The sequence below is a fragment of the Miscanthus floridulus genome, chromosome 8 (assembly GCF_019320115.1).
Source record: "Miscanthus floridulus cultivar M001 chromosome 8, ASM1932011v1, whole genome shotgun sequence".
NCBI lineage: Eukaryota > Viridiplantae > Streptophyta > Magnoliopsida > Poales > Poaceae > Miscanthus > Miscanthus floridulus.
The window spans coordinates 194,690,220-194,700,840 of NC_089587.1; the positions used below are offsets into that span (position 1 = coordinate 194,690,220).

General features: G+C 49.3%; 1 pseudogene; it reads left to right on the forward strand.

Moving 5' to 3' along the window:
* Window positions 1-4,076: 4,076 nt before the first annotated feature.
* LOC136470439 (protein ALP1-like) lies at window positions 4,077-5,114 on the forward strand (annotated as a pseudogene).
* Window positions 5,115-10,621: the final 5,507 nt, after the last annotated feature.

The following is a 10,621-nucleotide window of genomic DNA, read 5'->3' on the forward strand; positions in this document are numbered from 1 at the left end:
GAGGTGACATGGGATTGCCTAGTGGCCTAATAATTATGTATCTGCCCTCAGCTAGACCTGGTGGCTTCACGACATGGCCAGCAACAGCTATGATGCATGGTATGAAACATGCTTCATTGACTTGGGAACTTTGGAGAGGCTATATGTTGTGGCGTGTGTGCTAGATGCTGCGATGGGGGCGCGGTTGGGGCTCAGGCTCCGGGCATTCATGGTGCAGGCATTGGTGGCGTAGTGGCTTAGTGTCACGACACGGGCTAGAATACTGCGATGGTGGCGTAGTGGCTTTGTTGGTCCTAGTGTTTAGGGACAATGTAGTACGGGAGACGCTTCGAAGACAAGGGCTGCGATCATTGGTGTACTGCAACGGCGGTGCATTGGTTCATGATGTTTGGAGACGGTGTGGTATGGAACACGCTTCGTCAACTTTAGGGGGTGCATTAGGCGAAAGTCATAGTCTGTCCATACGACGGTTGGATGATGGTGACATCTTCGGAAGCCATGTTCCTTCTTGAGGCGTTAGTTATGGGTGCTCCCCCTACGTCGTCGTGGGTTCTCTTCTTGGTGAAAACGTAATCGCGTTGGTCTCATCCAAGGCTTGTAAAGAGTAATTAGGAGCGCTCAAGAGGATTAGCTAGATAGTTCCGGTCCACTTGGCGGATTGACAGCCTCACAGCCTAATCCATGACAGTCCCCAATTTTAAAATGTAGCTTGCCCTCAAGCTGCTACAGGGATCTTCAAATGTTCTTTTTCCTTGAATTCGTAAAAGATTTGTGTATCCTTGTAATTAAGGTAGAAGAGTTTAAACATACAAATGACGTGCTTCTGTTGAGCGCCCTAGGAGAGATCGACCTAAAACAGCCATGGCTAGACCATCCTGGCAAGCGAACTCAAGTTTCGATATTACACAAATGGAAACAACCGACACAAACGCAGCGATGCAACCTAAGAGGTGGCCTTGCGTCTCCGCTGCTACTTGCACAAGCCTTTACCGCCATCCGCGAAGAGCACACCCGGTGCTTCGATGTTGGACGTAGTCAGCTTAGCTTCAAAGAGCCTTTCGTAGGCCTTGTGTCCCCACAAACATGGCGTTGATGGACCTTTGGCGTGGTCCGCACGCTGCATGGCAAGGAGTTCTTATGTTCTTGTAGATTGTAGTCCAGCTTGTATTAGTATCGCATAGCCACATAAATGACCACCCCTTTGCTGCTTGGCTTCGAACTCAAGTGTTATTCTATAATAACACCTTGCTGCAGTCCACATGCCAAAGCATAGAGCAACATATTCTGAATACTTATACCTCTCAATTTTATCACCCGTGCCCGGTAGAGAAATTGATCCGGTAACCGTTCTTATAAATAGTTGTAGGACTCTAGTGAATGATAAACATGTGCAAGAAACATGTTGATCATCTTCAGTAGAATCCCACGTATTTTTGATGAATTGGTCATCGTAATGCTTAGGATTTCCCATGTTGCTGTTGGCACAATCAATTTAGCTGCTGGGTAACAGCATTGAGTATCTCGACATATACATTGTCCAAGTTCACAATAGTAACAACAGACCAAATACCATGATCGGAAGGCCACGAAAATAACCGAAGCCAAAAAATGAGACTATGCTTCTTGTTGCAGGCAGCCAATTTATGCAACACATACAGACCACCAGGATCCCAACTGAGTTGTATCACTCTTTAGGATTGACATTGCAGTGCAATTCACTTGCTTTTAATAACTTGTTGCCATTAAGGAGCTATAGTACTTCTTTTGCATAACTTATTGCGTAGCTATGGTACCATTGTGGCAAAGAGTAGTTTGTAGCACTGCCATGTGTACCCAATTATATGTGACCACATTTTGATTGTTCATGACAGACAATACACAATTGTATGTCTTGCAAGGAGGTCATTTCTTTCTGTGGGGATTTACAAAATTCTATACAAACAAAAACAAAGTAAAAACGATGCTAGTCCAATTGTTTTTTAAGACAATAGAGAAGGTGTTACATTGCATGTTACATTTGCTGGGCCGGCTGGAACATAAACAGGCCGATTTTTTTTCCATGTCACATACAGGGATTGGGCCGAGCATTCCCCCTTTTTCTAAGGGTAAAGTACACTTTTCAACCCTCAACTCGCGCCGAAGTTCGATTTTCAACCTTCAACTACGAAACCGGTTAAGAAACACCCTCCAACTATCAAAACCGGACAAATTTGGTCATCGGCTGGTTTCAAAAGAGGTTTTCTATTTTCGGGAGGCGCCGAAATTTTATATTATTTTTTTGAGCATCTTAACGTCCTCAAATGAAAAAACTCAAAACTACAAAGTTGTAGATCTCTTTGAGAGCTATAACTTTGGTATAAAAAGTATTTTCATTTAACTCAATACAAATAATATATTAGTGCTCTAATGCGGCAAGCGCTAGTAGGCGATTATTATGTTGCTGAAATTTTATATTACTTTTTCGAGCATCTTACTGTCCTCAAATAAAAAAAATTAAAACTATAAAGTTGTAGATCTCATCGAGGTCTACAATTTACATATAAAAATTATCTTCATCCGACATCGTATTGAAGGATTTTCTATTTTTTAAAATTTAAGTCTCGTCACGCGACAAAACAATACTGTGGCGAGGTGACGAGTCGCGAGCGTGCAACGTTCCAAGAGTCGGGTGGGGATTTTCCTGGCCCCCATGTGTCGACGTGTATCGGTCCGCGATCCACGGCAACGCTCGGCCAGCCAAATGCAATATTGGGTTGGGCGGGGATCTCGCCCCCGACGTGGGCTTCATTCCACGGCACGCGTGGTTTGGGGCTCGAACCACGCCAATACTCAGTCCATCCAAACGCCTAAGAGCAACTCCAGCCCAGCATGCAAATTGGGCCTCTATTTTTTTCATTTGCATGCTGGCCTGTAAAAAATAGGGACCCAAATTTGCTTCCAACTCCAGCCCAACACCCTATTCCAGCCCAAGAACGCCCCGCACACGCGCCCCGCCCGCGCGCCGCCAGCTCCGGCGCCCCGCCTGATCCACGCCACCGACGGCGAGCCGAAGCCCCTGGACCAAACGAAGCCGCCTCGACGTTGACCGCCGGAACCACCTCGCCGCGCGACGCCCTCGCGCTGCGCCGTCCCGGCCGCGTCCCAGCTCGCCGTGAACCGCGACCCGGACGACATCTTCACGAGCCCTAGTGAGCAACCCCCTGCCCAAGGCCCTTCCTTTCCTCTGTGTTGGACCTCCCATGCCTGTCCCGGCCTGTCCCGGCCTTCGCGCCCCTGCCCAACTCCATTTGTTCTTGTTTTTTTATTTGATAAAAAATTTAGGACCATTAACTGATTGATTTGTTGGTAATTAAGCGAGATGACCTAACAACTTGTGGATAAGTTATGGTACAAATGATACTACTGACTTATCTAATAGACTAGCACCCATCCCACAAATGGCGATCAGAAAGTAGTAGAAACATGGAGGAGAAAGGTTCAGAAACTCCATATCTATAACCAATTAGACCAGTTCCAGACTTCCTATTGTGTAGTAGTCAAGAAAAGGCAAGGTGAAAGTACAACCTGAACCTTAGCTTGTCGAACCATTAAACACTTTTTCTTAAAAAAATCCTGTTACAGGATTGGGTTGCGGCAAGTACAGGACTTTAAGCTAATGAGTACAAAAGAGACAGTTTTGTTCTGTCTCTTGAATTTGTTCTTGTTGCACTAAGGTGGAAGATGAGATGTTGAAATCAAAAGATTGCACTTTTTATAGGTAGAAGAAAGCAATAGCAATACAAACTTTTCTGTTAACTTTTTCCCTTTTTTTGTTGCTATGGCAGATGTCAAGGTTTGGAACTAGAGCTCGTCGAGGGTGGAATGAAGAGGATGAATCTGATGATGACGACCTCTTCATCATTGCTGGTCTTCTTGAGGGCTCGAGGAGAAACAAGCGCAAGAAAAAGTTTCGTGGATCGTTGCCGGGTCGCCGCAAAGTGCCACGGAACATTTCTGAAGGTCACAATCGCATCTACCTAGACTACTTCGCGGACTAGTGTGTATACAGTGAGAAACATTTTAGAAGGAGGTTTCGGATGTCTAGGTCGCTCTTTCTGCGGATAGTGGATGCAGTGGAGTCTCATGATGACTATTTCCGTCAGAAGCCCGATGCCATCGGAACTCTTGGCGCCTCTCCCATACAGAAGGTTGTTGCCGCCATTTGGATGCTTGCCTACGGTATTTCGGCCGACTTTTTGGATGAGTATGTGAGGATGGGAGAGAGCACAATCATTGAGTGTCTGAAACATTTTGTGAAGGCTGTCGTCGAGGTCTTTAGTGAAGAATACTTGAGGGCCCCCAATGCCCAGGACACAGCCAGGCTGTTGGCAATTAATAGTGCAAGAGGGTTCCCAGGAATGCTTGGTTCCGTTGATTGCATGCATTGGAAATGGGACAAGTGCCCAGTAGGTTGGAAAGGAGCATACGAAGGGAAAGAAGATGGGCCAACCATGATCCTTGAGGCCGTTGCATCACAAGATCTATGGATCTGGCATGCATTCTTCGGCCTTCCAGGTTCTCTAAATGATATCAACGTTTTGCGCCGCTCTCCACTCTTCCAAAGTCTAACCTTTGGGACGGCGCCACAAGTGGAATACATGGTCAATGGAAACAAGTACACAATGGGGTACTATCTTGCTGATGGGATATACCCAGCCTGGGCAACGTTTGTCAAAGCTTTTCAACATCCACAGGGCAACAAGAAGATCCACTTCACAATGGCACAAGAAGCAGCGAGGAAAGATGTGGAAAGAGCGTTTGGGGTGCTCTAAGCTCGCTTTGCAATTGTGCGGGGTCCTGCAAGAATGTGGCATAAGGAAGATCTATGGTACATAATGCAAGCTTGTGTAGTCTTGCACAACATGATCATTGAGGGTGAGCGAGATGAGGAAGATGATTTTAACTACCATCAGGAGGGTGTCCCTGTGTTGCAACCTATGGACTACCAACGTCGTAATCCGCTTGTGCTAGAGGACTTCCTGAAGATACACGATGAGATTGAGGATAGGTCTTCACATGAGCGACTTCGTGATGATCTTGTAGAGCACTTGTGGGCAATTCATAGTTCAAGCTAGTGATAGATTTCAAGCTTGTCCCTGTCTTGTAATGTTAAAAATTATTCTCTGGTGCATTGCCATCTTTCTGCAGAAAGAATAGGCTAGCCTCTATTCCATGCTCTGTACCAGAAGGGTATCCATAGTAGAAAAACACTCATTTCCCACACTGATTTTGTGCCTCAGAAATCAGAAACAATTGCACACCCATACCCCCAGAAATCAGAAACAATTGCACACCCATACCCCCAGAAACAATTTCAAGAACTGAAGACAGCAGTCAGATAGCTGTTCACATTTCAGGATATGCCAAACTCCAGTTTTCACCTTTCAGGATGCTGCTTCTTTCTGGACTACATTCAAGAACTGAAGACAGATAGCACAAAAATATGAAATAGATGTGGCTTAAAATAAAAACAGCAGTCACATGCAGTCCAGATAGCTGTTCACATTCAGCTAGCATCCAGATAGCTATTCACATTCAGCTAGCATCCAGATACAGAGACAGACATAAGTTCACATAATACAGACATAAGTTCACATAAACTTAAGTTCACATAAACTTAAGAAATGACCACTAGCACTCCACTCTCACCAAACCCACACTCCACTCTCACCACTAGCAGTCTCGCCTACACTAGCACTCGTCGCCTTCGCAATCTTCGCTCTCTTGGCCAACACATATGCCCTTTGATCATCGTCCATGGTGGTCACATCACAAAACATAATTTTCTGTTCCTGCTCCCACTGCAGCCGCTGCTCCTCCATCTCAATCCTGCGCTGCTCAAGCATCATATCCTTCTCCCACCTTTCTTTCTTCATCTTATGTTCCTCGGTCTTCATTACCATCAAGTTTTGCATCATATCCTTGTACTCGTCATCTCCTTCATTCTTTTTCAGCTTCTCTTTGGATTGCTTTCTACCCGGAGGTCGGGCTTTCTTGGCAGAAGGGATTGAGGAGCTTTCTTAGCCTTGGGTGGTTGACTCATCGTCTTGTTCACTTCCTACTGGGAGGTTGAGCTCTCTGGACTTGGCTGGCCTCTTGTTGCCTTCAAGTGTCGATTCGAACTTCTGAGTATGCCTCAACGTGAGCCAGCAATGTTTGAATTGACAATTTTTGCCCTTCGCTTTTCTGGCATACCTTGCTTGGGCTTCAAGCAGCTGCATCAAAGATCAAGTGCATGATTAGATATATAGCAATGTCAAGATATATAGCAATGACAAGGTATGGAATGAACCAATTACATGCTCTTTGTATGGAATGCCGCTTGGATGACGACGCTCGACCTGCTCGTAGTAGCCTTGGAATTTCATGCACTCCTTTAGTATGATCCCAAAGCGATGCTCGAGTGAATTGGGAGTCCTATCAGACTCAAAGTCCCTGTTGCTGTGGAAATCATTTCCGATCCTCTCCCAATAAGTTTTCCCTGGCTGGTTATTCCCTATGATAGGGTCATTGCTGATATGAATCCAAGATTTGCAAAGTTGGATATCCTCAAGATTAGTGTAGTTGCTGCCTCGCTTGGATGATCCTTTGCCGCCAGTACTTGGAGTGGCATCCTGCTGCCTCAGCACTTCCAAATCATCATCCGCTTCCTGTGTCAATATGGTTGTGAAATATCCTCTTCCTCTTCCCGCTGCACTTGAAGCCCTTGGTTCCTGCAAAAAACATAAACTCCAGATTGTCAATTCAGTCCCATGCAATGTAATGCAAGTGCAAATTGCAACATGTCAGTTCAGTTTGTATTCAAATTGCAAGTGTACTAGCAGCAAAATTGCTGGCATGATGGATGATTCATTCGACAAAAACCTTTCTAAGCTGGCTATTGCTGGATTCATTCAACATAAATCCTTCTTAGCTGGCTATTGCTGGATTCAATCAACAAAAAATGTTTCTTCTGCAGGGATATTTCATATGGTCTCCCACTCTCTCTCTCTCTGTTGTTATCTGTGTCAGACTTGCACCAGCTGGATGGATGGATACACCTCCATAGGTTGACCAGCTCCTGCCTACCTTCGGTGTTGTTTATCACAACTAATGCAAATGCTAATTTTCTTTGGGTCACAGTCAACGCCTCTTCATTCAGTCCAGCCCATACCCATCTGTCTGTCCAAAAGAAGAACAAATCTAACCGTGGCGTGTCCTCCCTATGAATAGACTGCCTGCCTGCCTGCCGGCTGGCAATCTTGAGTTTTGGAGGCATGCTGTGTCATATTCAGAACTTGAGGATATTTTGCCCCTCTTTTTTGATCCGATACATATATGCGTCTGAAACCAGATGCAGGCTTCCTACACTTAAATTTTTGCTCATTTCATTTGATGATATAACCAAAACCAAAAGGTACTCTACCAGAGTTGACAGAATTAATGATATGGACCGGCTTGTGTTTGCATTGCAATTTGCACTTGCCATGTTTGATGATATAACAACAGTCACATGGCATTCTGGCTAGACAGCTAAACACCAGGCAGTTAACAAACATGCTACAATTGTACTATATGTTCTCATCGTGGCCCAAATTGCAGACAAGTGAGCACGCCTCAGCCCTTCAGAAGCTCAAGTATAACACAGCTCAGAACCAAAACAAAAGCAAAATAATGGCTGCCTGATCTGAACAGGCACATGACTGAGCTCAATGTGGAACAAGCAAAAATAGGTGAGTGACCAGCAAGAAAGGTCAAGTATCTTCTGCAATGTCTATACTAGATTTCTTTTGTATTGTACTTGTATAATGTTACAGTTAGTAACACAACCTTATAGAAAGTAATAGCACATACAAAAAAGATCAGAGAACATATGATTGTGATTGCCATAGCACATGCACATAGCTTATCTAAAATGTTTACCAATGAGCTCTTAACATTAGCACAACTCACCGAGTAGTCATCAGGCGTCCAATGGTTGGGGCTGAAGTCGCCGGCAACCTCATAGACGTGTGCTGGTGATGTTGTGGTGCTGCCGGCGTCCCAGGTGGCGGCGTGAGGCTCCGTGAAGGTCAATGCGTGAGGACCGAGTCGAGGCTGCTCGTCGGGGAGCCGAGGAGGTAAGCCGCTGTCGCCGCCGCTGGGAGAAGGACGTTCTTGGGACGAATGCGGCGTCGGACGGGGATGCGGCGCGACGAATGGGCGACGTCGCGTGGGAGCCACCGTCGGATGGGGAGGCAGTCCGCCTCCGGAGAAGCCACGGGACGCGTCGTCGTCCATGGGAGAGGAACCGGCAGCGTGGTGGGCGTCGACGTGGTGGGCGTCTTGCTGGTTGCGCTGCTGCTGGTCGTCGGCGTGGTGGGCGTGGAGAGGAGGAAGAAGAGGGGCGGGCGCAGGGATGGAGGCCGGGAACGCAAGCGGGGATGGAGAGGAGGAACAAGGACGAGGATGGAGAGGCGGGGATGGAGAGGAGAGGCGGGGATGGAGAGGAGGAACAAGGACGAGGACGCGGACGCAGGCGAGGTCGCCGGACCGGCGGGAACCGGCGGGACGAGGAGGAAGAAGAGGGGCGGCGGGAACCGGCGGGACGACGCGGAGGCAGGCGAGGATGCGAAGGAGGGCGGATCCGCGAGCTCTGCGGCCGCGATGGAGTCCAGGCGGCTCGCCGGACCGGACCTCGCCGGATCCCGCGGACGGCGGTGGCGGGGTGGCGGCGGCGGTGTGGCAGTCGGGGTGTCGGGCGTGGGGAATAGGAGCCCCTGGTTCCTGGGGGCCTCCAACTAAATTATGGAAGGTCTCCTAAAATAGGAGTCCAAATAGGAGGCCCATTGAAGTAGTTTTTTTTTTACTTGAGCTCCTAAAAATAGAATAGGGGCCTGTTTAGGGACTCCACTGGAGTTGCTCTAAGAATTGACATCCAGCAACGAAAACGACCAAACGATTAGGTGAGCACGTATGCGGTCTCAAATCAGTACGCATTATGCTCGACTAACATAGTACTCCGTACAAGCCAACTCCACGCAGCACAGAGGCCGGAATTTTTCCATTTTCTAACAGAAAAATAAAACATCCACGCAGCAAGCTAGATAAATGTCGAGGTTCAATGGGCCGCAGAAATGCTCTCGCCCTTGCATCTGCTCAAAGAAGTCCAATTCGACCGACGGTTCAGTCCGTCCATTATTGATGTGGAAGACGCGAAACAGGTCCCCCCTGTATCCTTGTCCATGGCAGAAGTACACCGCATTGGCGCTGGCAGCGATGGACGGAAACAGCTTGGTGGAGATGGACAGCGCCCGAACCGACCCGATGATCAGAGCGCGGTCAGCGCCCACGGTGCTCTTCGGAATCAGCCTCCGTCCGTCGATGTCCACCTCGAACACCTCAACTTGTTCAACATGTTCATCGAATTCGTTTTCTCCGCTGGTGTGCGCCATGATCATGAGCATCCCGGCGCCGTCGTCGTTGCCGGACGGGGCAAGATAGAAGGAGCAGATGGTGGGCGGAACCGTGGTGGTCGTCGCCGGGGGTGCTGTCTTCCTATTCCTAACCACGTGCACCAGCCGGGGCACCGGGTGGAGCTCCACGGTGAGCACGTCTCCCGTGGACGTCGACAGGTAGAAGCGCCCGCGCAGCGAGAGCACGGACACCTGGTGCGCTCCGCAGGTCAGCGCGCTCGTGTCGGCGAGAGCCCAGTGCGATTCCCCGGGCCTGATGAAGGCGAGCAGCGGGACCTTCCCAGAAATAAAAACCACCACCGTCGGCGGGGAGGCCGCGCCGCCGCCGTCGATGACGCCGAAACCCCTGTAGGACAATCCTGTGCCGAAGCCCGTCTCGGCCTTGAGCGCGCTGATCGAGGTGGAGGAGGACACGTCCGGGAGATCCGTCATCGCGTGCGTGAGCGGGTTGAAGAGGCGGATGCCGGATGTCTCCGTGTTCGAGAGGACGAGGAGGCCCTCGGCGTGTCCCAGCGGGTGGCGCCCGGAGAACTCCGGGAAGTCGGCGACGATAGAGGCGCCCGTGGCGACGTTGAGCAGATGGCGGCGCGTGTCGTCGTCCTTGCGGTAGTTTGTGAGCATGACCCAGTTGCGGGGGAAGAAGCGGCTGTTGAGGAGGCGCGGGTCGTCTGTGGACCGCCGCCACTGCTTGCACACCGCGCGGAAGCGGATGTACTCGCTCAGATCGATGCCGAGGAGGCAGCCAGAGATCTCCGCCGCAAGGTCCCGTGGAAGCTTGGCCCAGTCCCTCCTGCGAGCGTTGATGCTAGCTTGTCATTAGGTGATAAGTGACGATCGAGAGGGATGATGAGCGCAAATGAAATGCTGGTACCTCTCCGGAGCATCGCCGTCTCCTCGCCGGTCGGGTTCGTGCATGAGGGGCCTTACAACGTCGCAGCCGGCATGCCGTCGTTGGTTGGCCATCTGATCAGCGGATCCGCCTGCCCGACGCCCCGACTAGTCCCGGTGGCTAAACATGCATCATGCATGCCGCCAGCTGCTGGTTTGTGCGAGGCTGCGAGCGCGCAGGCCGGCACGCCGGAGGCTCGCTCAACTATGAGAGGACTGATGAAAGTGCAGTATGTCCCATGGCCATGTCTTGGGCGTCA